The following is a 23223-nucleotide window of genomic DNA, read 5'->3' on the forward strand; positions in this document are numbered from 1 at the left end:
GGTTCTCAACCCCAGCTATACACTCAAATCACCGAGGAGGTTTAAAAACTGCCAGATCTCCCAGTCCCACCCCAGCCCAGTCAATACTGACGTCTGGGGCAGGGGTCCCAGGATCAACAGCTCTCTCTAGAGTTTCCCGTGTCACTGCAGTGGGCAGTTGGGGTCAAAGACACCTGTGTTAGACTTTGATGCTGTCATTCACAGGGAATCCAGCCCGAGGAGGCTGGACAACAGAAGAATGCTGGGGACCCACACAGAGCTGGGGCCTCAAGGTTGCCATGCCCTTGAGTCCCATGTAAGGAGCCTGTCTGCTGGTCCCAGCAGGCACAGCTTCTCTTCAGGGCCTCCGCCAGGATCTTCCTTGAGCTGGGAAAGTGGCCTGGTCCTACTGAGGCCTAGCTCAAGTGCCACCACTTTCCCCAGGTAGCTCCTCCCTCCCACCCCACCCCTAAGCCTCCCCATCCCAGCACGCAGTTAGCATGGCCTTTGGCGAGCCCCTCCTGTCCCCAGCACTCATCTCAAAGATGGGCCATGGGATAGAGCTGAGGCTGCTTCTCTTTATCACTTGGTGGGCCTCTCCCCCCTTCATCTGAAGAGACAGCTTCAGGGACCAGGGCACGCAGCTTCCCCTGAGGACGGAGGGGCCTGTTTTCTGAATTGCAGACTTGTCATTTCTGGGCTAACTTTTGCTCGTGGGAAGCCAGAGCCATTCGTCTGACCATTCAGTGTCTTTTGCAGCAGGGACACCAACCCATCCTAGGACAGCGCACACAGGACAAGAGGGGGACTTTATGATTGTCGCCAGGGGCCAGGCCCAGGAAGCCGGGGGTCCCAGAAAAGGCTGTCAGGGGCTGTCTTAGTCAGTTCCGACTGCTTTAACAAAACACCATGGACTGGGACGCTTAAACAAGAGACATGTATTTCTCAAAGTTCTGGAGGCATGGAAGTTCAAGATCAGGATGCCAGCATGGTCGGGTTGTGGTGAAAACTCTCTTCCTGGTTAACAGACAGCTGCCTTCTTGCTGAGTTCTCACACACTGGAGAGAGAGTAAGCTTTGGCCTCCCCTTGTAAGAACACTGATCCCATCATGGGGGTGCCACCCTGTGACCTCATCGAAATCTAATTACCTCCCAAAGTCCTCACCTCCAAATACCATCACATTGGGGGTTAGGGCTTCAACAGATGGATTTTAGGGGGACACATTCCATCCATAGCAGGGAACATAGGAGAAGTTAACAAGGGAGAACCAAAACATCTCAGGAGAGCAGCCACAGGTTTGGGAAACGGCAAGCCATGTAGATAGTCCCTCACCAGGCAGGGTTGCTGGGGTGAGCATGCCATGATGACGCAAGTTGGAGTAAGGCAGGGGCAGCCCCTTAGACCTCTCATCTGGGACCTCCCGGGTTATGTGAGGAGATGAGAGAGGACAGAAGGGCAGCCTCTCATCTAGGGGAGTGAGGGGCCGTAGGGGCTGTCACTTACTGGGTTTATTAATGATGCCTCCCAGGAAGGTCCAACTCCCACTGTCTGCCATACCTATTTGCCAATCAGTAAACATGTAATGAGTACCAGTTATGCCCCAGGCTCTGTATAGTGAGCAGGACATGCAAGTTTCCTTCCTTGTGAAACACACTCCTGAGGGGAGGAAAGTCATCACAGTCACACAGGTGCACAGGCCTAAATGTGAGGCGTGCACATCTTCATCCTTTCCAGCTGCGTTCACCCAATGGGGCACCAGGGGAGACAGAAGGTGGAGGAAGGAGGAGGGAAGTGGGCTCTGGTTCCCCTGGCTCCCTGCCTGCTGCACACCTGGGCTGCTGCATCCTCTATAGAAGGCTCAGCTCCTGTCCCCCCCACACCCTGCCCCACTGCCAGTTGCATCTGAGAACCCCGGACCAAGAGAGACAGAGTTCCCCCCGCATAACTTAGCCCTGCTAGCTCAGAGGACCGCCCCACCCCTCAAGGCTTCCCCTAACCCTGGCCCACATCTTGTAGGCAGTCCCTTCATTGAACCCTCATCAAATTACCCAATTTAAATATACCATCTGTTTCCTGCTGGGATCCTGCCCGACCCAGTGACCTAGTCTGGGAGGCCAGGGAAGCTTTCAGGGAAAAGGATGTTTGAGCTGAGCTCTGAAGGATGAAATTCCAATTGCTCTTAAGGGGTGGATCCAACATGTGTGTTTGGTCAGTAAGGGGGAGGTCCTGGTAAGCTCGAGGCTACAGTGAGGTGGGTTGCAGGGGACAGCAGAGGACCCCATGAAGCCCTCCCCCTCTTAGCCATGCCTGGCCAGGGCATCACTGAGCCTGGTCGCAGCTGTAAGGAAAAAAGGGCAGCAACTCTCATTCCTTAAACATCACTGCAGATGCCAAGAGTGTTCTGGATCCCCACACTTTCCGTACAGGTAGACCCAGAGGAGGCCAGTGTCTGGTGCTCTGAGTTATGAGAGATGTTCTCTGAAAGGCCAAGGCAAGCAACAGGAGGGCATGAACTCAAATTTGGGGGACGCTGTGGGAAGCTCTGAACCCCTTGCATGGATTTAAGTTTGCCTCCCTGACTTGGTACCTCGGGAAAGTGTGAGTTAGAACTAGTCACATAGACACATATTCCAAAGTCCATTTCATCATCTTAAAGTTTCGTTATCTCGGTGTATTAGTTTCGAAGGGCTGCTGTAACAAATTACCACAAATTCTGTGGCTTAAAACTATGGAGGCTTATTCTCTCACAGTTCCTGAAGCTAGAAGTCTGAAATCAAGGAGTCCTCGGGCCTTAGGGCCTTGCTTCTTCTGGAGGCTCAAGGGGAATATTCGTTCCTTGCCTCTCTCAGCTTCAGGTGGCTGCCGGCTTCCTCGGTTTGTGCCACATCACTGCAGTCTTCAAGGCCAACATTCTGCTCAGTCTTCACATCACTTTCTCCTCTGTGTCCCTGCTGTCCAGCCCAGGTTGACAGAAAACAGCTACCTTCTACTGCAGCTGCTGTTCCACAGGGCGATGGATTATTGGGTGGAGGAGGCCTCCTAATCCGGAGAGCTTCTAAACCGTAGAATTGCTGTTCTCTGGGAAGTCCTTTCTCTGGAAATCTTGACCAGTCCATGAGATTTCTAATGGTCAGAGGACTTAGCCGTGGCTCTGTAGCCAGAGGGTTGAGGCCATGATACGGTGACCTTTCAAAATTCACGACAATTCCTTGAATTATAAAAACTACTATCAAGATTGCCCTTGATAACACTCTGTCGCCATTTAGACAAGGAATGTAAAAAGAATAAAAATAACCCGATGAATTCAGGATGGTGGAAAATGTCATTACTGGTAATTAAAATTACGGGAAGTCTTGCTGACTCTTGCTCCCTCCCCAAGACTAACATGAGAACATGTATTTTCTTCTGATGCAATAATTAAGTTTGCCCAAGAAAACATCTCTCTGTGCACACCTCAGGGCAGGGATAAATGAAGTCTTTAACTGATAAATGTGATCATCTCAGTTACTAAACTCTCTGGGCAGACAGGCTTCCCAGGTGGATTGACTGAGCAGTGATGTGGGGGGGATTGGGGGTGGGGGGCTCTGGAGAAGGGGTTAGAGATTCTTGAGGCCCAGAAAGACTGACTTTGTTAAGAAATGGAAGAGGGTTGGGGTGACCTCTGTAGCTAGTGGCAGCCACAGTTCTAGAACCAGAGCCTGAGGCCAAGATGCCAAGATGGAAATAACAGCTCGAAGTTTCATCAGCTGCCACCGGGATAAAGAGACACATTCTCCCACACCGAGCACAGACCAGGCGAGGGCCCTGTGTAGACAGTGCAGATACACGGAGAGCAAACACAGCCCTCCTTGCCCTCACTGAGGTCTCATTGAATGGGGGAAAACAGATCTCAATCTAGGGGTCTCCCAGGGCACTCAGAAAACTGACCAGGACTGAGGGTCAGGTGGAGGATGCTCAGACTTGAGAGCTGAACACTGAGTGAAATAAAACTGGGCGGGAGTCCGGGGACGATGGATCCATACACCAGGACAGAAACAGAAAATTACTCAGTTGCAAAAACATGCAAATGAGTAAAAAAAAAAAAAAAAAAAAAAAAAAGGTTTAGCCTCATTAGCTATCAATGAAACAGTAAGTGAAAGCCTCCTAAAGAATGATTTCTCTCCTCTGGAGGAATACACAAAGGATGGGCAGTGTGTAATGAAGTGGGTCCTCCCTGCCCTGTGGGTAGAAGTGTACACAGGCATGACCCTTTTGAAGAACAATTTGGCATCCTGTGCCAGCCCACGTGTATATTGTGACTCATTATTTTCACCTTTGGGAATCTACTTTAAGAAACATTTCACCATACCAAAGGCTTAATGCTCAAAGGTATATACTGCAATGTTATTTACAAGAGTTGTAAGCAGAAGCCAAATTCTCCTCCTACAAGCACAGATAAACAACTTTTATGTCCCAAAATAGGCATACACACAACAGAATATTATTAGACCATTAAAATGAAATTAGTAAAGAGATCAAAAATTTCAGTGATACAATAATAAGTGAACTACATAAGATAGGAAATCATATTCATTTTTGGCAGCAATTATGTAAAAGTAAAATGTTGCATCAAAAAAAAAGGAAAGAAATTTTTTAAATGTTCAAATTGTGGTACTACAAAAAGCGTTTTTCTTTTCTTCCCCAGTATTTCCAAATTGTCTATAATGCGTATTATTTTATAATAAAAAGAGCATTTTTTTAAAAAAAGGAAAAATTTAACTCTATTTTCGTTGCTAAATGGAAGCCATGATCAATTATCGTGGTCATTCTCCTTGTCACTGATATACTCCCTTCACTCACATACACACACAAACACACAAACTTTCTATAAGCAGGATGTGTGTGTGCAGTTACTCTGATTGAGGGGGTAGGGTAGCAGCAGTACATGGTAGTTTCATCCTGTCTTTCTCTGGAAAACACACAAACGTACAATCTGACAGGCCCCTCTCTGGTACCAGGGCAGGTCTTTGTGGAATGGTGGACCTGAAAGATGTTTTTGCTACTGGGACTAGAGAAAAGCTGCTTAAACCTTGTATTAGTTATCTATTGCTGTGTAACAAATTACTCACAAACTTAAAATAGCAATCATTTATTACCGTACCATTTCTGTGACCCTGGATTCAGCCATGGCTTTTCTGCTTCTGACTCAAGGTATCCCATGAGGCTGCAATCAAGGTGTCCTGTTGGCCTGGGCTGTGGTCATCTCAAGGCTCAACTGGGGAAGATTCACTCATGGGGTTGTTGGCAGGATTTGGTTCCTCACTGGCTGTTGGCTAGAGACACCAGTTCCCTGCCAGATGGGCCCCTCCCTAGGGCCACTCACAACATGGCTGTGATTTCCTCAGATGGAGGGCTCCTGAGAGTGAAGTACTAGAAGATGAGCAGGACAGAAACCACAGTCTTTGTAACCTAATCTCGGAAATGACTCCCACCACATTTGCCATTTTCTATTCATTACAAGCAAGTTTCTAGGTCCAGCCCACATTCAAGGGGAAGGGACCCGACAAGGACATGAATACTAGGAGGCTGGGTGCATTGGGCTATCTTAGAGCTGCCAATCACAAACCTCACAAACAAACATTCTTTCCACACCTATGCTGTTTCTGTACTATATTAAATGCACAGCACTGCTCTTCTTAACACCTTTCCCATTCAGTTCTTGCATCACAGGCGTTGGTCTTCTGGCAGATTTTCAAGGATTAATAGCCCTGAGTTCTTGCAAGTTTGAAAATATAGAATACTACTTAGGAGAGCAAGATCTGGCCTCAGACTCCTGTGTTCGAATCCTGATTCTGCCATTTCAAGCTGTGTGAACTTGGGAAGTTTATTTAATCTCCCTGGGTGTCAGGAACCTCATCTTTAAAATGTGGCTAATAATGGTACCTATCTTATGGGGTTTTTGAGATATTTAGATGAGATTATATGTGTAAACACTCACATAGGGTCTGGAATCCAGAAATATTGCCCATGGTATCATCATTATTATTTACTTTTAAATGCCAGCAGAACTTGGTTAAATTCTTAAATATTGTTTTAGTCTCTAAAGATTATTATATTGCCTTCTAATTTTGAATGATTCTGCTGTGAAAACTGCTAGCCATTATTATAGAAATTTCTTTCCTTGTAGTTGAGTTGTTTTTTTAAAAACCTGGGCATCCACTGAGTTTTTTCTTTGCATTCTAACCCTAGTGTAGCTATAGGAATGTCTCTCATTTTTAATTGTTCTATAACAGTTTTTCTAAGTCATGAAATTTCAGGTAAATGTAGATCTTCCTTTATTTGAGGAAGGTTTCTTTACTATATTTTTATTTTTCAATTATATTTCTTCTGCTATTGTCTTGAGGAAAATAAATTATTTATATATTAGACAATATTTGTCTGTCTTTCAACTCTCACTTTCTTCTCATCTATTTTAGCTCTTTATTTTTTCATTTCATTTTGCTTCATTTCCTCAATTCGGTCCTTGTCACTGCCTATATATTCAACAGTATCCAGTCTCCTTTTTGATGACTCTCATGTAACTTTTTTTCTATAAAGTTTTTAATCTTATTGCTATAGGCTCATATTTTTAAAAATCTTTCATTGCTCTATCATCTCTTTTTCCAGCCCTCATACCTCTGTTTTGAGCTCTTTTATTTTAGAGAGGTGACATTTTCTTTAATTTTATTGATTTCATGGAATTGGTTTAAGTTCATTTGCTTGGATGGCATAAGGCTTAAGGTGTGTGTTTCTCACTTGCCCTCTGTATTAATCTTTTCCTTCTTTTGTTGGTTTCCATATCTTGCATAGGTACCAGGTTGATTTCTTTCTGGTCATTGCTTATCTTTGAGGGGAGTCCTATCTTCTTGTCCCAGCTAGTTGTTGAAGAAGAACAGGTGAGCAGGCAGCTTGGTTTTGGCCTATGGACTACAAACACATTCTCACTAACATTCTTCCCTGAAGAGATGGTTGAACTAGGTCAGGAAATCTTCCAGACTTAGAGTGAAGCTCTTAATGTCATGGTTGTGTGCATAGGATTTATTTATGTATCTATATCCATATCCAAATCCATATCTCTAGCTATGATTTCATGTTTACTTTCTTTCTGGTGCCAAGGTCAGTAACTGAAAGTCAGTTGCCCTCCCTCTGTGGACGAAAAATTGTCCCTCACCATCTGCTTCTACAAGGATGAAGTCACTAGCCACTGCAGTTGCTGACTTTCAACACACCCTGAAAGGAGTTCAGGGCAGAGATCAGGAATGAGGCACTCTGTGCTCTGGGAAAAAAAAACTGGCAGAACAGGCCTTGAGATAGTTAGATATGTTCAGAAGATTTTATGAACCCAATTTCTTGCATCTTCTTATATCTAGAGAAGCACTAAAATCATTAATGGAGGCATCTGCTCCTTGTGACTAGCAGCGACCTTCAGCCAAAATGTGTGCTTGACTCCATGTATTCCCCCTACACCAAAATCACATATATATTGACCTCCCTCCTTACCTCTTCAGAGCAGTTCCTCAGAGCTATCTGAGATCCCGTCTCCCAGGCCGTAGTGTTCATTTTGCCCCAAATAAGACTTAACTCACAACTCTCATGTTGTACATTCCTTTTCAGTCAACACCTTCCTATTTTGGCCTCCACCTTGGTATGCACATTTTTGCAAAGACACATGTCCATGTGTTTCCACCATGTTTTCTCATTAAGCCCGGACTCCCAGCCCTCCTCAGGCCACCCTGCCCTCAAGAACCCTCCAGTGTCCCTGACCGTTGTCATTCTAAAGGAGGGGTCATTTGTTTGACCCTTCAGGCTGTGCAACTTGTTTTTGGAGGGCTGCGCAATTTGTTTTTGGAGGGCTGCACAGGCTTCTTCTCCAATTGTGTCTCAAAGGTGTGCCTGATTTCTAGTTTCATCACATGTAAATTTTTTCTATTTTATTTCTCCTTAATGGTTCCAAATCATTTCAAAAGATAAAGGCAGAGACACATTCTTCTATCATCTTTACCTGGAATTTTCTTATAAGCCTTCCTTCTAAGTAATTACACATCTATTTATGATCCAGATTTTAAAGAAAGGGCATAGCTTGCCATAAACAAATGAGGAGTACATTCCAACTAGAGAAATTAGAGACCCCTTGATCAGAGAAGTCCCTAGGCCTGCATGGTGTGAAGGCTAACCAGCAGGCAGACAGTAAAGTGAGGCTGGGGACATGGAAGAGCTGTTCCTCTCAGCTGAGGGATTTTGATGGGTATGAAAAAGAATAAAGGAATAAATTCCACAGGAGAACTTAACATAACATTGCTGTTGCAGGTTTTAAAGAAATCTTCTGAATAGGGTCTTTCAAGATCTTTAGGGAAAGGCTGGGGTTTCCTACTCTTTGTAATTATTTCAACATTCTAGACCTCAGCACCTACCCCTAAGGTTTAGAACAAGGAAAAATAGACGCCTCCCATCCATTAAATCAGATCCTTCCTCAAGCAGAGATGATGAGCTCCAGAGTCCTACTGGGGCAACATGGCTAGAGCCAGACCACTAATTCCCCAGATCTTTAAAGTCTTGCTTTTTCCTTTGGCCTGGGGGCTGGGAACCTCTACAGACAGCTCCTGCCAGGCCAGCTCACAGCACAATTTTGGTCTTGCTTTACTCCAGACAGCAGAGAGATAGCATTCATCACTTGCAAGCTCTATCTTTTGAATTTCATCTACTGCCTTCTGACTTATCAGCCTTTCCAAGAGATCTGAAATACTTCTGTATGCCATATATATATATATATATATATATATATATATATAGAGAGAGAGAGAGAGAGAGAGAGAGAAGTATGTCATATATATATATATGTATGCCATATATATATATAGAGAGAAGTATGCCATATATATATAGAGAGAGAAGTATGCCACATATATATATATATATATATATATATATATATATATATATATATATGTATGCCTTCTGTATGCCATATATATATATATATATATTCAGAAAACATAATAAAGCTCTCTAAGCCCTCTACAGTTTTCATGGATCAAATAGAGATAAATGACTTTTGACTTCATATGGAGCCAATGCATTTCCTTTGCTTTCCAGAGCCTCTCACTTGGGCGTTGTACTTCATTCGTATCTACTGCAGGTTCCTCTATAGAAGAATATGAGGCTAAGAGCAGCATCTCATGATAATTATCCCGGCAACTTTGTGTTCCATGGATTGGAGCGATGAGAGGGTAGAGACAGTGGAAGCCATTGAAGAGAAAATTGCTACAAAAGGTGAAGAGCCAGGGACCAAAACTGAGATGTTACCATGGAAACAGAACAACAGGACACATGTAAATAAGGAAGGGTTGTCTGAGGAGAGTTTCAGAACATAGTGATAATAGGCTCACCCAGGGACCAGGGAGTCCGCCCAGACATGGTCCCAGATTCCCCAGGGCTCCAAAAGTCCTGCCTGTCAGTCAGAGGTGGTGAATCAGAAGACTACCATTGGTCATTGTGGCTTCATGGTGAATGTAAGAAGGAATAACAGTTTCTAAGCCTCCCCAGTCTGAGTTCCTCTCTTTCTGTCTGTGATAGCTGCCTCCAAAGGTGGTCTCCTCAATGAACTATGCCTCCCAATATCCACATCCTCATCTAATCCACTCCTACGTTGAATCTGGGCTGGTCCAATATAACCAATGAAATGCAACAGAAGTGACCCAGAGTGACCTCCCATGCTAGGTGGTGAGAAGCCTTGCAGTTTCTGCCTTGGTCTCTTGGAACAGTTGACCTGGAGGAAGTCTGACATCATGTAAGCAGTACAACTGTCCTGAAACCATCATTACTATGAGGAAGCTCAAGACAGTCACAAGAAAAGGCCATGTATAGAGAGAGATACCCAGCCAGCCCTGAGATCCTAGCCACCTCAGCCTAGGCACCAGGCATTATGGTTGTCCGGCCCAGCTTAGGCTTTAGATGACTCTAGCCCCAGAAGACATCTGACTACAACTATATGAAACAGTATCACCTTGCTGAGCTCAGTCAACCCTCAGAGACATGAAAGGGCATGACAAAATGTTTTCATTCTCTAAGCTTAATTCTCTTACTTTATTACATAGAAATAGATAACTGGAGCATTAACCCAGGAAGCCATGTGAGAGCCACTCTCTCTGTAGACACTAGGACCATTTCCATGGATCAGAATAAGCAGGGAGCTGCCACCCCTGCCCCCCAGTTGCTTTACTAGCATCCCTAGATGAGGAGTACCCATTGATATCAGCCCTCTCCACATTTCTCTCCTGCCCCAAGAGAGCCAGAGAGATTCCAATCAGCTCTTCTGAGCACAGAGCTAATGGACCCCTGGGCTTGCCTGCTTCCGGCTGCTAATTTCCCTGGCAGCACCTAGAGATATGGGCAACGCCCAGGACCCTGCCATTTCTGAAGCTCCGTTTCTCCATCCTAGAGCTCAGAAATACCCTGCTGCTGCCTGTCCCAGACATGGGAAGACCTCGCTGAGGGAACCTGGGAAAGATCTGGAAAGGGAAGAAGCTGTCAGAATCGGTGCCCATAAGAACTTCCCAGGCCAGACTGGAACCTTCCACATGTCCCGGCCATCACTGCCTGTTGACTTGGGCTCTGTGTGTTTTACATTTTATTACTGGTGGCCCAGACTACACAGAAGTGTTTATGCTGGCAACAGGGGGCAGCATTTCCTGGGCTGCGTTTCGGGGAGGAAAATCATGTTTCAGAGCTTTATTCTCTCTGTATGCTGTCAGTTTTCTCCTCTTAACCCTGTGTCAGGGTCAATACAGAGCTTGCTTCTTGGGGTGAAAATTCCATTTTTACCCCCATGTCTGGCTTTTTTGGAAGACACACTAGCTCACTCCACCTGTGAAGCACTTTTCTCCCGACACAAGCATGGTATAGTTGCTCATGGGTGTGACAATTGTGTCCTCCAGACTTTCAAGGCCAGGGTCCCAGAAAGGTACTTGCATGTGAAATTGAGCTGTTAGCCATCAATGTTGTTGGCATTTGGGACCCTGATTTCCAGACTAGCTGCCATGTGCAGGAGTCTCCAGCCAGTGTTACTGATGGTCTTCACTTGTGTTGACCCTAGTACCAGCCAAGTCCACCCCGCAAACAGTTAAGACATAGAAGAATTGGGGTAGGCACTTGGGGAGGAAGGACAAATACCAAGTCTATTAATGCAATGTTTTAAAATATCAACCGTCTCATTAAGCACACACACACACACACACACAACTGAATGACTGAAGTGTATATAGACAAAACAGGATTACTTTTCATATTTCCACTGGCTAAAACTGGGGCAGTTTGCAGGTTCCACACACAAGTGGATGCACAGAGCTTGCTCTGAGCTGGAGATCTGACCAGTAGCTAGCTCTTGATCTGTGTTCTCCTTGGACCAGTGACCTGGAAAGCAGCAAGGGAGGTGTCAGTGGGGCCAGCTGGAAATGGCCTCGTTGTCTGACTCTGGGAAGTTCCCAGAGCCCACTCTGTACCACCCAGGGAGGTTTTGCTTTCTCTGACTCCTTTGCTTTATCCCCACTCCTGACTCCAATTTCGTAGTAAACATGGAAAAACTGAGCCACAGAGAAGTAAAGCCAGTTAGTCAGGCGTTCAGCAAAGAGCAGGAGAGCCAGGTCAGAACCCAAGAGTGACCCTGTTGCCCAGGGATCATGGAAAGAAGCCACCAAGCCTTGAGAATGCTCGGGAGGCTGGGGCAAGAGGATATTTCATCCACTGAGGGTATGTCCTGCCAGAACGAGTAGGCTTTGAGCTTGGCCAATGGCAGAAGACCCAAGTCACGTAAAGGAAGTCACTGGGCTGCTTCCAGTCTGTCTCTTCTCTTCAACAGAGGTAGACACAAGAATATTCTGCCTCTCACTAACCTCTCGCTCACTCTTTGGCAAATCATGTGGATGGGAAAAATGCTTTGTAAGGTACCTATGTGAGGTATCCTCACCATTTTCACTGTTGCCAAGCAACATAAGACAGGACCTGGAGAAAACCCTCATACCAGCTTTCCACAATCTACCCAGCAAGACCAGGAGACAATAGATTCCAGGCTGCAACCAACTTGTCCTTACCTCAGGGCCCTGTAGGCCCATGTTACTCCTCACATCTAGAGAAGTCTAACTGCCTTTTTGAAAATGACTGGCCTCAGTGACTTGCCTGGCCAGTACAACATGGTGGAAGTAACATTCTAGGACTCCTGAGGTGGGGCCAAAGGAAGCCTTACAGCTTCCACCTGGGCCCCTTGGAAAACTTGCTTTTGCTCTCTTGGCTGTTCACTTCCACGCCACATGGAGAAGTCCCGGGTAGGTGTTTGGGTATTGACCATCCCAGCTGAGCTCCTAGCCCATGCCCTACATCCACAGCTGGCCATGTCAGTGAGCTGATTCGGAGGTCCAGCCTAGCTGAGCCCTCAGACGCTCCAGCACAGCCTTCATCTGACAGTAGTAGCATGAGACAGTCTAAACAAGAACCACCCATCTGAGCCCAGTCAACCCAGAACAGAACCAGGAAGGATAATAAATTGTTGCTGTAAGCCACTAAGATTTAAAGTGAAATATTTAACTGAAAGAGCTCTTTGTGAGCTACCTACAGGCATCTGGGCCTCCTGGTTCTCCCGCCTGAACCCTAGTGGTTGAACTGATCCATCATCTTCCTAGTGTGGCTTCCTTTCACTCTGTCCCAGGGCATCTCTCCCCACTTTCTGCTGTCCTTGCAGATAAGCTCAGGGGTCATTCTCAACTTAGGGCTCTTACTACAGGGACAAAGCTGTCTGCAGGAACAAAGATGAGACAACAGAGTGACGAGCACAAGGAAGTGACTTCAGGTGGGTCCAGCATGCCCTACACATGCCAGTCCTAGGCTGAGGTGGTCACTTCCTCTTTAGATGATAAGCAGGAGAAGCTCCTGAAGATTTGCCAACGAACTCTAAGCTCCTTCTAACCATCACTCAAATCCCTGCCTCAGGAGCATCTTGGAACAGAGCAGAGCGGGGCTCCCCACGTGTGGCTCTGTAGCCTGGAGCATTGCTGGCTCTGCACATCCAGGCTTCAGCCAAAGTCTATAGCGTTTATCACCTCCACATGCCTTCTCGGCTTTGGCCTTCACTGCTCTGGAGCAGGGAGACCGGCCAAAGTAAGGGCTTTCAGAAGAAGTGACTCCACAGACTGGGTTTTCTGGCTCTGACATCTGTGAAAGCGCCACAGATGTTAGGGCTAATTAGCCACATTTGGTGAGACCAGGCCTATCAAACATCCCAAGCAGAGGGGTCGGCTCTGGGCTGAAAGGTGAGCTGTTTATTTAAGGGTGGTGGGTGGTCTCTGGCAGGACTTTCAGATTAACCTAAGCCCTCTGAAAATAGAAAATGCAGAGCTGGGCAGCCTGGGGTACCAATGGAGATAAGGGCAAACCAGGCGTGAGGTCCTCTTTGATTTCAGGATCTTCTGGGGGCAGGAGGTAAGGGGGAGGGAAGAGGAGCGGGGCAGAATTCTTTCTGTTTCCAGCCAGAGACCAGAAGGGCAGGCTGTCTTGGGGCAGGAAAGATATAGAGATCTCCTACAGCCCCATATTGCATGTCTGGAGAGGAATTTTCTGAAGCCCTTGCATTGTTGAACAACCCCACAAGCTCTCAATTGATTCCTGCCTATTTCTGGGAGCATCTCGAGTATCAGGAAGATAAAATCCCAACCCCCGGAGATAATGCAAAAGGTAGTAAATAAGTCCAGTCTTCAGGGTTAAATATATCAGGATTCTAAGCCTGGCTCTGCCTCTTACTAACAATGAGATGTTGAGCATCACGGCTATAGTCTCCTCTACCTTAGCTTTTCCCATCTGGAACATGGGTATCCTACTGCCTTACCTTCCGTGTAAGGACTGAGATGAACCACACACACAGTGCCCGCCATGGCACCAGTAATAATCCCCTGACTTCCCCCACAACTCCACGCGCAAGACTCAGACATTTTACTAAAGGGCTTATCTCAGTGCACAGGATGCTCACACAGGCCCCTGGGAGGCAAACGTTCTCCCCAGCTGGCAGGTGAGGACACTGAGAGACTCAGAGTGTCAGCGATGCAGCTGGAGAGCCTGAGTGTGCATTTCAGTCCGGGTCCTGCTCATCAAAGCCCATGTTCTTGATTGCAGAGCTGTATCTGTGCCCACCATAACTGGGGTACAACAAACGCCATCACGGTCACCACCCCCGGGGAGGTCTGTGGTCCCATCCGTGCGTTCCTGCAGGGTCTTTGCTGCTTCTCTTATCTAAGGGCAGCCTGAGCCTCCTGGTTCCATAACAAGCCAAAGGGCTGCCTGCTGCTCCCTCCTCAGCCGTTTGGGACCCAACAGGCTAGACTGACTCTCTGACAAGGGAAGGCCACTGTGACCCTCAGGCCTAGTCAAAACATGGCGGGAGGTGGCGGGGAGCAGCAGCAGTTTCTGACAGTCCTCAGCTCAGGCCTAAGCCAGGGGCTCAGAGCAGGAGCAGAAAGTGAGCTTCCCCAGCGCCCCTGCCCAGAAGGGCAGAGAGAAGAGGCCCTACTAGGCGGCGAAGAAGGAACATAAAACTGGGAGGGGCCTCCTAGGGTGCCCAGTCCAGTCTTCTGCCCCCTGGGAAGCCTCACCATCGGCAGGCAGAACACGCAGGCCTCTGTTGACTTACAGGCCTCCAGGGACTAGGCTGTACCGTCACGTGTGGAGACAGTCACAGCTGGTCATCACTTGCAATGAAGCAAAATGACCAAAGGGCCTCTCCGCCCAGCAGGATCAGGCCTCCTTCAGGAGTCTCCAGGGAGCCTCCCGTCCTGGGCCCTCCAAGGCCTGGTACTCCAGGCTGGACTCTGCTTGGCCACCCAGAGGGCGCATCCAGGGTGAGGCCCAGCATCTGCTTCACGGCCCAGCTTATGGCTACTGATGGGCGTCAATAAAAACCCAGATGGCATCTTTACCAGTGTGTCATGAAAGCCGAGCCATGCCTCTCAGGACCCTCGAAGGTCCTCCTGACCTTGGTCAACGGGCAGGGAACAAACGAGGGGTGGGGCTCCCCCCAGAGGCCCCTGGCCAGAAATTTGTAAATCACTGCTCTACAGCTCAACCCTCGCTTTCCATATCCCGAGCTCTTCCTCAGCCTCTCATCATAGTAATAGTTAAGATGCCTGAGCTCTTTAGAGTATATACCCTGCCTCATATCCTCTCTAGCACCCTTCAGGAAGGCATTATTGTTCCTAATTTGCAGAGGAGGAAGTAGAGACTCAGGAGGCCAGGTGAGGGGTCCAGGTCAGCAGGCCTCCAGCCGGCTCTTGCACACGTGGAAATAGGCCTCTCTGCAGGGACCTGGTGAACCACGTGGATTCTCAACTTCTCAGCCAGTGATCCCTCTGCTGCTGCCTGCTGTTTGTCTAATTTCCAGGATGAATGACGGTGCTCCCTCCTGACCCACCCTCCATCCCACGCATGAAGATGAGGCGGGAGGATGTGCCCAGAATGTGATGCATGGAACCCAGCTCACCCGTGCGGGACTCAGGAGCCGGGCGTGGCCCCTCTTTCACGTGAGGCCCCGGGCTCTTTGGATACCCTCCACCTGCCACTCATTTGCTCATCCTGGCAAGAATGGTCCAGACTGATGCTCAGCCCCTCACTGCTGAGACTCAGAGACATAGGATGGCCATGTCTCTTCTAGTGCTGGGTCCAAATTCCTGCTGCTGCCTTGCTCACCCTCTGGGAGGCCTTTGGAGAGTCACTAATTTCTGAGCCTATTCCCTCCCCTGTAAAACAAGGATCCCAGAGATGCTGTGGGAATCAATGAGACGGGAGGGGTGACAGCACCGCATGTGTGCTGGGCGCACACTCAAGGCGGCATTCGCGCCGTGGCCTCCAGGAAGGGGTCTCAGCAGCTGGAGTGCAAGGACGGGGCCAGCACCGTGGTGGGCCGGGCTTGCTTCTGTACCAGAGGCCCAGGCCTTCCACCACACACCATGTCGCAGTGGGCCCAGCCACAACCTCCTTGGGACAACCTGGCCGGTGAGGCCTTCAAGCGTGGCACAGACCTAAGATGCATGTCCAGTGAGCAGCACTGTGAAGCCAAACTTTGTCAGGAGGTGTGGATGTATCATTGGAAACAGATGCTCTAGACCAAAGTGTCCTTTTCTTTCTCTGTCAGGCTCCTTGGGCTTTTGTGACAATCCTCCAGGACAATGCCAGGCAGATGGGGCAAGGACACAAACAGCTCTCAGAGGTGAGGCTCTGCCTTCAGGGAGCCCCAACCACACCTCCCATGTCCTGACCCCTGGGCTGTGTGACCCAAAGCAAGTTCCTTAACCACTCTGTGTCTCAGTCCTCTCTTATGATATTAAGACAATAATAACACTAACCTCATGAAAATTAAGCTGTGAGGATTAAGTGAAATAATTAGAACAGCTCCAACCATTCATCCATCCATCCATCCGTTTATCCATCCATCCATCCATCCATCCGTTCATCCATTCTCCCGCATCACCCTCTGAGACCCCTTAGGTGCCGGATGCAGGAAACACATGGATCCCAGCCCTGCCAGCCTGTCCTAAGTGGTTCTCTGGAAAGCAGACTCTGAGGCAGAGTTAGGAGTATAAAAGACTGGCTGGCAGGTACCACCTATGAAGGGATGTGGGTTTGGACAGGGAGAGGTCAGGCTGTGATGCAAATATAACCGAGTCTCTGCCAGGCCCACAGAGCTCCGGAGCAGAACCATTAGAGGAGACCCCATTGCTTGGGGGAAGAGCTATGTCCTGGTACCTCACCTTGCTCAGTTGATGGAGGCTGCCCCAGGGACAGTGTGATGAGTCTAGGAATCAACGAGAGGCCATCGGGTCACCAAGCCTCTCACAGCTGAGCAGCAGAGAGCACTTTCCTAAAGGGGGAACTGCAGTGTGTCTTGGAGCCTGCCGTGCCAGTCCTACAATGGAGGGTGAGATGCATGAGGGTGAGAGCCTCATACAGAGACAGGAGCTGGTGGGAGGCCAGGGCGCTATAAAGATGCCAGAGACGCCTTCCCTGGGGGGACAGCAAGGCTTCTTGAGAGTGATCGCTAAGGTAAGGGATAAATGGTGAATGACAGGTGCCCAGCAGGGACAAGGAAGGAGGCCACTAGCCTAAGATCAGCACTGGGTAACGAGATGGTAGCTAGACATGGCAAAGGCCTTGGGCTGTGGCTGTAGAACTGTTCTGGAGCCCAGACCTTGGCCCCTTCCCGGAGGCTGCTGGGAGCTTTCTTGTTCATGCTTTTCCCAAAACCATAAGAGCCTGGGGCTGTCCCAAGCTCCCTTCCTCTCCATCCCTATCATCTTCAATGGGAGTGTGGGACCAGAGCATGCAGGCCCCATAGTGGGGCTCTTGTTTCTTGCAGACAGCCTTGGCCTTGTTAGCCCAGGCTCAGGGGTGCTGGTTACAAAGGCAGGGCTGGTGATGGGGTGAGTTACCAGCTAAACCCAAACCACTGTGTTAACACAGAGCAGGGCGAGCTATTGTTTTTGGCCTCGGGAACCTGCTCAAAAAGCCAGGGTTGATTTTGGTCGTATTCAGCCACTGAATACCCATGTGCTCCAGTTCCGCGGGTCCATTTGTCCTTTGCGTGAGCAAAGGGTTTGAGCATCAGCCCTGAGGGGCAGAGTGAGGAAGGGCCGGGGAGGCAGAAGCACCCTGGAGGGCCCTACCCTTGTCTGAAATTCAAAAGATGCATCCAGCCCCTCAAAGGAAATTCTCCTGATCCCCTTTCCCCAGAGTGTTATCAGACCCGGGCCTGGCCCCACACCGTGGATGGGAATAGTTCAACCCTGAGATCCTCCTGCCTCTGGCACAGTGAAACATCTACACTGCTACTGCTTTTTCTTCTTTAATTTGATCCCCCCTGGTAGCCCACAAGGCTGGACGGAGAGTTATTTTCAAACAAGAATCTCTTTTGTTTGCTGAGCATAAGTTCTCATTCCATTAGAAAAAAATATAGGGCTCCTTCCATCAGGTTTCTCTTGGAAACCTGGTCTCCATTTTGAGGCAAAAGCATTTTAAGAAATCAAGTTCCCAGAGACTCTCCCTACTCGGCCCCATTTTAGCAGACACGCCTCTTGGACCCTGTTGAAGCCGAAATGGGCCCGCAGCAGCCCCTCACACTCTGCTGTGTGTGTAAATCCCCCAGGAGGGTGGTCAACACCCACATTCAGCTCTGGACCCTGGGGTGGGGCTCAGACCCTGCGTGTTTGACCAGCACCTGGGTGATGCCAATGCTGCTGCGGCACCTGAGTGAGGTTGAGGATCTGGCCAAAACCTTGCTCTCCAGACGGTTCTCTGCTCAGACCTTAGAAGCAAGAGTCTTCATGGCCCTCCTGGTAGAGCCATCAGACCCTCCCTCTCCAGCCACCCCTCAGAGAACATTGACAGGCCACGACACACAGCGTGCAAGGAAAAGAACATCTACCTCCAGAACTTCCAGACCACGGGAGATCTCAGAGTGGACCAGATGACGCAGGGAGGGGAGAGGTGCAGGGAGGGGAGAGGTGCAGGGAGAGGACGAGCAAGAACAGAGCCAGAGACCCAATGTCTAAGTCACTGGCAGGCAGGAAGGGAGTCTACAAAGGAACTGGAGAAGGAACCCACCAGGAGGGGTGGGAGCCCCATGAAGGAAGTGTCGCCATGGAAACCAAGGAGGAAATAGTTCCCAAACGCCAATGTTGCAGAGAAATCCCAAAAGCTAAAGACTGAAGGGTGCCTTCCTGATTGGTTTCAACAGCAAGCCTCTCACTCAGCTCGTAGGGCTGCACCCCCCATCCCTACACAGCAGGAGAGGCATGGGCAGAGGCTGGGAAGAGACAAGAAATGTGGTCAAAAAGGGAGAGAGTCAAAGCAGTGACTGAGGAGGTGTGGGGACAATCGAGGCTCTCTTCTTTGTGATAAGGAAGAGTGAGGCAGAAACCAGCAAAGAAACGGTAAAGAAAGAGAGTGATGGGAGCAAAAATGGGCCATCAAAGGGCAGAGCCCGGAAGGCTGGCACAAGAACGTATGTAAGATACAGGGAGAGGAGCGGGAGGCCAGGCTTCCATCGTGGCTGCAAGGAAGGAGGGGAGGCCTCCTGCTGAGAGTGAAAGAGAAGTTTGGAAGCAGCCGCTGTGGGGAATGGGCTTCCTATGGCTCTGGTGGACACACGTTGGTGGGCTGACTTTCACCAGCAGCACTGAACTGCCCTGATATCAGCTCTGAGAAAGGAGTGCTTGGCTCAATCCACGGCTAGGGTGTTGCCAGGGGGGCACTCAATCCAAGAAGAGTGATGCAGGAGATATGACGATACCTGCAAGAGAGAGGCTGCAGTGATGCTTCACGGAGTCTAAGCAGGGGAGGAACAGAGGAAGGCAGGAGGGAACCCAGAGGTAGGGAGAAAGCAGAGAAAGCAGGGGTCTTGGACATCCAGTGCTGTGTTTCCAGAGTGACTGATTGAGACAGGTATAAGGAAAATAGTTATGGAGAAAATGAGAATATTTAATTCTGGGTGATGGCACACATAGGTGGTATCACAATGACAATAATTAGAGGTGATCGGGTAAGGAAGTGGAATCTAGGATGGTGGACACCACCCCCAAGGGTGGCCACCGAGGATAATGACTACTAAGCCCCACAGCTCAGGGGACACCCATCCAGCACCCTGTCCCTGGCATAGGGACACATAGACAAGCACATACTCAGAGCAGCACTGTCCTTGTGCTGAGCAGACAGGTGTGGTGGTGACATCTGAGAGCCAGTCCTCCACTAATTGGGAGAGGGGTCACAGGTTGGGCCCGCAGTCAGGCACAAGGCACTATGGTCTCTGGGGGAAGCTCCAGGGTGTCAGCCTTGCCTTCCCAGGGCAAGGGCACTCGCCCTGTCCATCCAAATGACCCAGTAACAAGGGAGGTGCCACGAGCACACGCAGTGAATGTGAGCGGAGATAGGGCACAGGGCTTTGGAGCAACATTGTTTCGGAAAGAAACAAAGAGCACAGAAAAGGCAAGTTAAGCTCCCTTGTAGGGAAGGATTCCTGTACCTTTTATTCCTGCTAGAGTCTGATGATTTATGTCCTCACACTGGGCTTAAGTGCCAACATTAGGTCTCATTCAACTCTGTGTTACATAAGTGTTACATACATTGTCCCATTTAATGCTCATGACAACCCTGAACTTGAAAAATGTGAACTGGCTTACATGCATTTCTGTATGAACACTTTTGCATATCCAGATATAGAAATACATAAGGACTCAGGCAGAAAACCCAGTTTAAAAACTCCCTTTCTCATCCAAACACCACTCAAGTGGGACGACTCAATATTCACATGCAAAGAATGGATTTTGATCCCCCACTTCCCAACATATACAAAAATTAACTCAAAATTGATCATTGACTTAAATGTAAGAGCTAAAACTATTACAATCTTAGAAGAAAACATAAGGGTAATTCATGATCTTGGCAAAGAATTTGGGACAGAATTCTTAGATATGCCAGCAAAAGTGTGAGCAACAAAAGAAAAATTAGATAAATTAGACTTCATAAAAATTTAAAACTTTTTTGTATCAAAGAACATTATCAGGAAAATGCAAAGACATCCTATGAAATGGGAAATTTTTCACAAATCATATATCTGATAAAGGTCTAATATTCAGAAGAGCTAAAGAACACTTACGACTCAATAATAAAAAGACAATTTAAAAATGGGCAAAGTAGACATTTCTCCAAGGAAGATATATACAAATGGCCAATAAGTACATGAAAGATGGTTGACATTGTTAGTCATTAGGGAAATCCAAAACAAAACCATAATGGGATATCACCTCACACCCACTAGGATGGCTATAATCAAAAAGTCATATGAGGGCTTCCCTGGTGGCGCAGTGGTTGAGAGTCTGCCTGCCAATGCAGGATACACGGGTTCATGCCCCGGTCTGGGAGGATCCCACATACCATGGAGCGGCTGGGCCTGTGAGCCATGGCCGCTGAGCCTGCGCATCCGAAGCCTGTAATCCGCAGCGGGAGAGGCCACAACAGTGAGAGGCCCGCGTACCGCAAAAAAAAAAAAAAAAAAAAAAAAAAAAGTCATATGATAATGAGCTTGGCAAGAATGTGGAGAAATTAATTCTCATACCCTGCTGAAGGGAACGTAAAATGGTACAGCTGCTTTGGAGAACAGTTTGGCATTTCCTCAAAAAGTTAAACAGAGAATTACCATATGACAGAGCTATTCCACTCTTAAGCATATACCCAAGAGAAATGAGAACATCTACCCACACAAAATCTTGTACATGAATGTAGCTGCATTATTCATAAAAGCCAAAATATGGAAGCAACCTAAATGTCCACCAATGGATGAACGAAGAAGCAAATTTCGGCTTATCCGGAATAGTATTTAGCCATAAAAAAGAAATGAAGTACTGATCCATGGTGCCACTTGGATAAATCTCATTAACATTATGCTAAGTGAAAGAATCTTGTCACAAAAGGTCACACAATACATATTTCGGTTTATATGCTCTATCTAAAATAGGCAAATTCATAAAGACAGAATCCAGAGGATGGGAGGAGGACAGGATGGAAAGTGATTACTTAGTGAGCGTGAGGTGTTTTATGGGGTAATGAAAAGCTTTTGAAGCTAGAGAGAGCTTATGAATTGCACAGCGTTATAAATACACAAAACAGCCCTGAATCATACACTTTAGAATGGTTAATTGTATGCTATGTGAATTTCACCTGTCAGCAGTATGGCAAGGATCTGCATGAAGCTGGAAAGGACGGGCCATTTCTGAAAGGGACACGGCAGCTGCTCCCTTCTGGGCTGTGGGCAGGTGGACTCTGGCTGCAGGTGAAGAAGGTCAAGGCAGGCCTAGTCAGTTTTCCGGGCCATGGTGGTGAGTGAAACCCCAAATCAGTGCCTTGGCATCCTCTCCCTGTCAGCAGTTACAGGTCACCAGGGTGACCAAATTCAGCTCTGACAGCGTTGTAGCCCCAGGCCTGGGGGTTTAGGGAAGAGTATCAGGAAAGAGACAGCAAAGGAATTCACAAAAGAAAGGTGCAAGCACTTATTTCTTATCCTTCCTCAAATTGAACTCTTTATTGCATCCTTTCCCAAGATTAAACATATTCTCCTAATTAATAGTCCACTACAGCTCATCTTCTAAACCCCTGACATTTTAGAATGGAAAGTGTCTCTGAGATCTTCTCATCAACTCCTCATTTTAATGATGAGAGAGAAGTGAGGCTGAGAAAGGAGAAAGGAGTTAGTGACAAAAACAAGATGACAACGCCATGTTTCGTCATCCAGGCTCTTCCATATTTATTGATGCACGAGTCATTGCTTCAATGCAGAAGTTAAGGATGCTGGGAGGAAAGAACAAGGTTTCAGGATGGTGGGATGATAGAGAGGAGTGACGTCAGGAGAAATCTTAAACTAGCAGGAAAGGGAAATGATGACATCTGCGAGTATTTCCCATGTATTCCCATCCATGTGATGGATCAGTGCTTGGAGGAAAGAAGGAAGGGAACGTGCACCGCGAGGAAATCACAAGACTTGGGTTCAAGCTCTAAGTCTGCAAGTTACCCCCAGGGTGATATCAGAGGAGCTGCAGCTCATTTCAGCATCTTGACTTTCCTGTCAACCGGGAGGAAGTGGGCCAGCAGTGGAGGGCCACATTCGGGTTAGAGAGTGACCTCAAAGGTTGTGCCAGCCTCACTGTCATCATCGCAGAGGCTGGAAGCAGGTTGATGGGACGGAGGGAGCCAGACCTCCTTCTGGCTCAGCGAGAGGCAAAGGAATCACTGCCAAGGCCGTTTCTTCCCCTCCCTCCTGCCCCTGCGGTGTCACCACTGTGGCTGACTCCACAGACCCACAGACCCCTGCACCTCCCGGTCTGGCTGGGAGCAGCCAGCTGGCCACCGACGTGGTTTTCCCCACGGCCAGGGGCCCCGGGGGTGACTCACAGCTGGCAGGCCTCTGGCCTGGTGTTATTTTGAGATCCGGCTCTGTGATGGGCTCACGTGACAGCTTTGTTCTCCCAGGCCCTTTTGATTTGTGAATCTCCCTTTGTGGCTCGTGGGGGATGCCCGGGCCCTGCTGTTTCTGGGCTCCAGCGTCCCCCTTGGCTGGGTAGGCCAGGCCAGCTGCAGTGAGGGTGGCAGACAGAGGGCGGGAGCAGCAGGGCCCGAAGTTGAGCAGCCGCTGGCTTGGGCAGCTCGGG

This window comes from Mesoplodon densirostris, chromosome 1, assembly GCF_025265405.1.
Source record: "Mesoplodon densirostris isolate mMesDen1 chromosome 1, mMesDen1 primary haplotype, whole genome shotgun sequence".
Taxonomy (NCBI): Eukaryota; Metazoa; Chordata; class Mammalia; order Artiodactyla; family Ziphiidae; genus Mesoplodon; species Mesoplodon densirostris.